This window comes from Myotis yumanensis, unplaced genomic scaffold (assembly GCF_028538775.1).
Source record: "Myotis yumanensis isolate MYYU_CA2020_CCGP unplaced genomic scaffold, mMyoYum1.0.hap1 SCAF_19, whole genome shotgun sequence".
Classification (NCBI taxonomy): Eukaryota; Metazoa; Chordata; class Mammalia; order Chiroptera; family Vespertilionidae; genus Myotis; species Myotis yumanensis.
In genome coordinates this window covers 1,672,751-1,678,543 of record NW_027223770.1, presented here as the reverse complement: position 1 = coordinate 1,678,543, position 5,793 = coordinate 1,672,751, and the positions used below count along the sequence as shown (strand labels likewise).

The window sequence follows — 5,793 nt, the reverse complement described above, 5'->3', positions numbered from 1 at the left end:
GATTTCATGTAAGCTAAGCAAACAGTGACGAGTTGACACTTGGGATAATGTATGCCCACTCAGAGTAGCACCAATCAATGGCGTTGGCAAGTTTTGGATGAGGCTGAGGGGATGGGGTTTAAACAGCATGAGCTGCCAGAACAAGACAGATGGTCCGAAGCTGACATTCTTACCTCTTTATCTTAATGGACTCATTAGCAGATTTCTTTCCTTTGGGTCTCATTTGAGTGTCTTGGCTTTAAATGGCACCCCATAGGTTGCCCATCCTTCTGGAAAACAAGCGACATGCCCTTCTACCACCTGGCACAGAGATGTTCCCGTGTCCAGGGTCTGTTTATCCAACAGGACCATTGGGGTCCAAAGAGTTAAGATAGTCTTGTTAAGAAACTACCATTTATTGAATGTTAAGTTCTATAATAGGTGCATTATTTTATTTAATTCTCACAAGAACTCTAAGGGGTAGATTATTTTATTTTTGTTGTTGGTTTTATTGTTCTTAAGTCATTTTATACGTGAGAAACTGAGGATTACATAATCTGTCCAAGGAGCACAACTGGTGAGCAGAAAGGGCAGAATTTGACTCTGGATCTATGGGACTTCAAAACTCTGAGGAAACCGCACTGCGAACCACATTCTCTGTATGCAAGGTCCGAGGCTCAACCTTCAGGATCCTGAACTGGTCCCTACACAGCCGTCCTTCCTACCTCCCTGCCTGCCTATCTTCATCCCTTTCTTACTTTCTTCAGCCTCAAAAATTCTCAACTGTCTCTTTCCTCTTTTTTTGAAACAAACCTCTATCCTCAGGTGCTTTCCACTCTAACGCTAGGAGTGACTCAGGGTGTGGTCTCCTTGGCACCCTTCTCTCCTGCTTTCTCTCAAGATGACCACCATCACAGGGAAAACCATTGATAACCAAAGGTTTCAAAAATCCTTCAGGGTTTTTGTAGTCAACGATCCATCAAATAAAAGTCCTGGCTTCCTTTTTAAATTGAAAAACTTTTTAGTGATTTTCTTTCTAGTTGTTGTCTTTTGAGTTCTCCCTTAATTGACTTGGCTACTTAAATTATAGCTGAGAGATTCATCCTCAAAGATCTTCTGAATGTGATATTCTCAGTTCTGGTCTCAGCCTAATTTATAACCTGAACCCCAAGTATGAGTTGCTTCTGCATTTCTCTATTCCTTTGCTCCTGGTCAGCTTCTCTGATTGAGGAGACTGCATCCCACCCCTGGCCCTAAAAGATCGTCCATGGGTTTTCAAACTTCAAGTTTGCAGATCATTCCCTTACTCAGAACAATCTCTCTGGCCCCATCCGACAAGGTCCTGTCCTCTCTCTGTCTGTCTTGGGGGTTCTCCGTCAGAATGCTCTGCAGCTATACCCTGCCTGGCTTCTCCCTCTACCTGTACTTCCCTTGGCTACCTAGGGAATGAGAACCCACCTTTTCCACCTACTCAGTCTCTGAACTTTGCCACAGCCATTCCTCCCACTTCAAAAGAAAAAATTCTCTGTATTGAGGTTTTTTTTACATTACTTTCCTTGTTCTCTAAATGTTATGGTTTCTACTCTGTCTTCTTTCCCTACCACTCCCTTAGGCACAAATCCCACTGCTTAGTCCTTGCCTCTGCTTTTCAATTTTTACATTAACTGTCCTCAAGAGCTTATCCAGACTCATGTCTCTAGTTACCATTGTAATAATGATTCATAAATCTCCACATCTAGACACACTTTTCTAAAATTCACACCTGAGGATATTCATTTATTTATTTATTTATTTTAAAGTATAGAAAAGAATTTATTGGAAATCTGAACACATTTTAGAGTCTAACTCAGTATATACAAACCAGGTAGACTGGAGGAGGGAGGGACTCTGCCCCTTGGAGACAGATGGCTGGTCCCAGCCCCGCCCCCCAGTGCTGCAGAAGTCAGTCTAGGCTTACACCTTTCATTGTACAGAGCTGAGGGGAAAAGGCCAGCCTTGACCATTGCTTTGCTTCTCCCTAGCTCAGCTCCAAGTCAGGGCTCAGATACCTTGGCCTCTCACTGATGGGGTCCTGAAGAAAGGTTGCTGCCTGCACAGGCCAACAATTAGGACATCAAGGCCAAAGGCTTCTACTCAGTCTGTGCACTCAGGACCTTCTACACTTGGCCTCAAAAGGGCAGTGACTGAGACATTGGGGCGGGTTGGGGAGGGGGGCGGGTGAGGAGGAAGGCAACAGATAACTGGCAATGGGCCTCCACCCTTCTCAGCACTGAGGCCATGAGGATAATCCACTGGGCTGTGAATTGGTTTAGCAGGCCCTGGGTGTGCTCTGGCCCAAAGATAGGAGGGCCAGTTGGACACCACTGCTGGGAACATTTCTTTGTGGCAGAGAACATATGCACAGGAGCAGGGCTCAGCCTAACGGAGACAGCATCAGCGCCCACTCAAGCCCTCAGAGGTCAGCTTCATCAATGGAAACAATATCGCATGCATTTACTACAAGCAACTGAGGGTCATGTGCTCCAGCTGCTGCCAATGAATACCCCTGGTGGGTCAGGAGGAAAGGGGCAGCCTAGGTTTCCACGGCCAAGACAACCAGTTAGGCTGGGAGAGGGACAGCCTAGGAGGGTGAGGCCAGGCACTTACTTGACTTACCCAAATAACAATACCCGAAGGGTTAAGTCAATCATGTGCCAGCTTTAGTTTCTCAACAAGGAACCAGAAAACCTCAGGACAGGGTACAGATGATGGGATTAAAGGAGGGTGGTGGCCAGGCCCAGGTGAAAGGAGGAAAAGGGCCCATAACACAGCCCTGAGGAACAGAAGTAAGTACCCCAGGAGGGGCCTGTCTGGACTTCCCCAGGCCCACCAGTGGGAACATATAATGCCCTTGGGCATGACTCCAGGGGTCACCACATACAGCATACATGGCTTCCTTGGCTGCCAGAACAAAGCCAGTTACCTCAGGTGCCATGAGAGATCCAGGCTCTTGCCGGGAACATGTAGGTGTCCAAGGTAAAGCCTATTGTCAGTGCAAATGCGGCAAGTCTGGGAGGTCTGTTGCCCTCACCAGCCCTGTTCTTGGCTCCCACCTTCCATATGTGGGAAGGAAGACCCCCAGAGCAGCAACCTGGAATCTGGGGAACCTCCAGGAACAGCCCCTGCCCCAGGAAGAGGCCCTTCACCTTCCCCAACTGAAAACATCTAACCTCAAACATAATTTCTCTATAAAATATCTGGCTTCTCTGAAAGTAATAAATATTTACCCTATTCTAGAACCAAGGAGCAGCAACAGAGGAGGGAAGAGAAGAGAACTTCTGTGACTCTAACCCTAGAGACACAGGATTTGATTTCCATGTAGCTGAGGAGCTGAGCACAGGCAGCCGCCAGGGCTGCTCAGACCCCCTGTGAGGGTGGGGCTGGCACAACCTTCAAGAGTGGGAATGGCTGACTTTCGAGTTCTCATCTAGGGCAGAAGGCCTGTCATATTGCCAAAAGTACAGGGGCAGAGGGAGGAAGAGAGGAAGATACCAGAACCAAAGGGGACTACACAGAGCCTGAGCCCTTCCTTCCTCCCAGCACTGTCTCCTTCCTCTCTCTGCCTCCACACCAATCTCTGGGCCACCAGCTGGAATGTCAAATGGTTGGTGGTAATGGTAACAGGCAAGGGGCCAGTTGTGGGAAGAACGAGAGGGCCGCCTTTGTGAACAGAAGCAGCAGGCTCTACCTGCAGAGGGCCCTTTTGTTACAAAGAGTCTCCCCATATCCAAGGCCAGAGGATGAGTCCTCTCAAATGCTCTCACAGGGCCTGACTGCTGCCATGAAATCTCTAGGAGGGGCAAGAGCAGGGACTTCTGGGTCCCCACGGGGGAAACCAGCCTCCCCTCCACCTGGCTTGGAGCAGGACAAGGAATGGGAACAGCTGATGAATGGGAGGCTCTCTGTCTCCTGGGACCACAAAAAGGGGAAGCTGCTGGTACTTGAGGACACTAACTTTTACTGCAGAGTTTCCACAAAGGCATCAAATTCTCAAACGTTCTTCTTGTGCACAGCCAGTTTCTCTGGTAGTGAGTCCAAGTTCTCAGCCTTAGACTGTGCCCTGATATCTATGGGGAGGCTGTTCAGCTGAGGGGGGTTCTGAAATTCACAATAGAAGGTCCCCAAGTCCATTGGAAGAATATCGTCTTTAGAAAAAGCCAGGTTGAAGTCAATCATGACAAAGTCTTTATGGGTATTGCCACTGCTGCCACCACTGGAGCCATCAGAGGGTAGGCTGCCCTGGAGAGGAGATTCAGTCTCTGGAGGATTCACCATGGGATCAGCATCTTCCAGTTCTAAATTCTTGGGAGCAAACATGGCAAAGGGTATGTCCAAACTCATCAGTGTCACCTGGTTGATGGGTTTGTTGACAAAAGCCTCCACTTTTCTGGCAAAGATGGTCTCCAGGACATCATGGGGAGAGGCCTGTCCCTCACTACTGTTCAATACAGTTTCAGTGTCCTCGCTGCTAGAAGGTGTGGTAGCACAGTGGGCCCCGTCAGAAGGGGTGTAGGTTGCCAATCTCTCCTGATCAGCCCGGGTACCATGAGCAGGCTGGTAGGGAGTAAGAGGTACCCCACCTTCCTTCCCTGGAACCATTAGCTGCGATGGAGGTGAGGTGGAGAAAGAGGTGGTACACACTTCTTGAGAATCTTCCACAGAAGGATACGTTACTCCAGTGTCCTCACCAGCGGTTCTGTAATTGCAGGGGTGCATGGGCGAGGAGCTGGGATAGGGACAGTCCACAAAGTGATCAATGATAATCCCCATGATAGGTGGGGTCCTCTCAAATTGCCTTGTGGACATGAATGCCAAGTTAATTCTGTAAGCACAAGAAAGAGTGATGGTGCCCATGGGGGTGCCCACTGTCCCCACATGAACTGTCTGGAAACCTTCTCCTAAGCCATTCAGCTGAACTTCACCAAAATATATCCTGTATAATATGACATATTCATGACCTTGTTTCCTGGAGAGTCTATAAGCCGGTGTCACCCTCGTTATAGCCAGGAGAGACTTCAGCAGCAACAACAGTCTGTTGTATACAGTGTAGGAAACTTTTATTTCTTTATCACACTTTTCATTCATTTCAAGACACCAAATTGCCCTGTCAGTGCCTTCCTTGCTTCATGTGTAACCTCTGGAATGTCTTTGATTGCTAAATTGAACCAATCTGAACCCACTGGGGATGAAGATGAACGAGTACAAATCTTCCTGCCAAGTTGAGCCTGGACAATCACTTGAACAGTCTTGAGGACAAAAAACTTAATGAACTTGTCCAGGTCCTTTCTGTCCTGGGAATTGAGGGAATTGAGATCAGTTTCCATTGCCTATGGGAATCCAGAGATTTATTTAATGAGAACGGATCACAGGTTTCCTAAGGTCGTTCCACTGCCAGTAAGAAGATAGTTGTGAACGCTGGGTCCCTTTTTTCACTAGTCAACAGTCACCCTCACCTGCGAAGCTGCAACACAAAGAGTGGCTCAAGGCTCTCTTACAGAGGCAGGAACCTGGGGCCAGCCAGCTGCACCTCTAGGCTGAGGGTTCTGCACTCTGGAGCAGCAGTGACAGCCAGGGTCGCAGACAGACAGTTCACCCCTCAGGAGGCTCGTGGATCGAAGACCCCCAGGTATTTGCTCTTAAGACTGAGCGAGTCATCGCACACACATATCAGCCGGAGCTCTTTAACTCTCCTCACAACTCAAGCGATCACTCCTGCTTTAAGCCCTTCGGCCTGCCGCTTCCGGGCACCACCAATGTTAGTATTTGTTTTCATAT

General features: G+C 48.4%; 1 pseudogene; it reads right to left on the bottom strand.

Annotated features, from left to right (window-relative positions):
- Positions 1 to 3,975: 3,975 nt before the first annotated feature.
- Positions 3,976 to 5,342, bottom strand: LOC138997718 (autophagy-related protein 13-like; annotated as a pseudogene).
- Between the last annotated feature and the right edge of the window lie 451 nt (positions 5,343 to 5,793).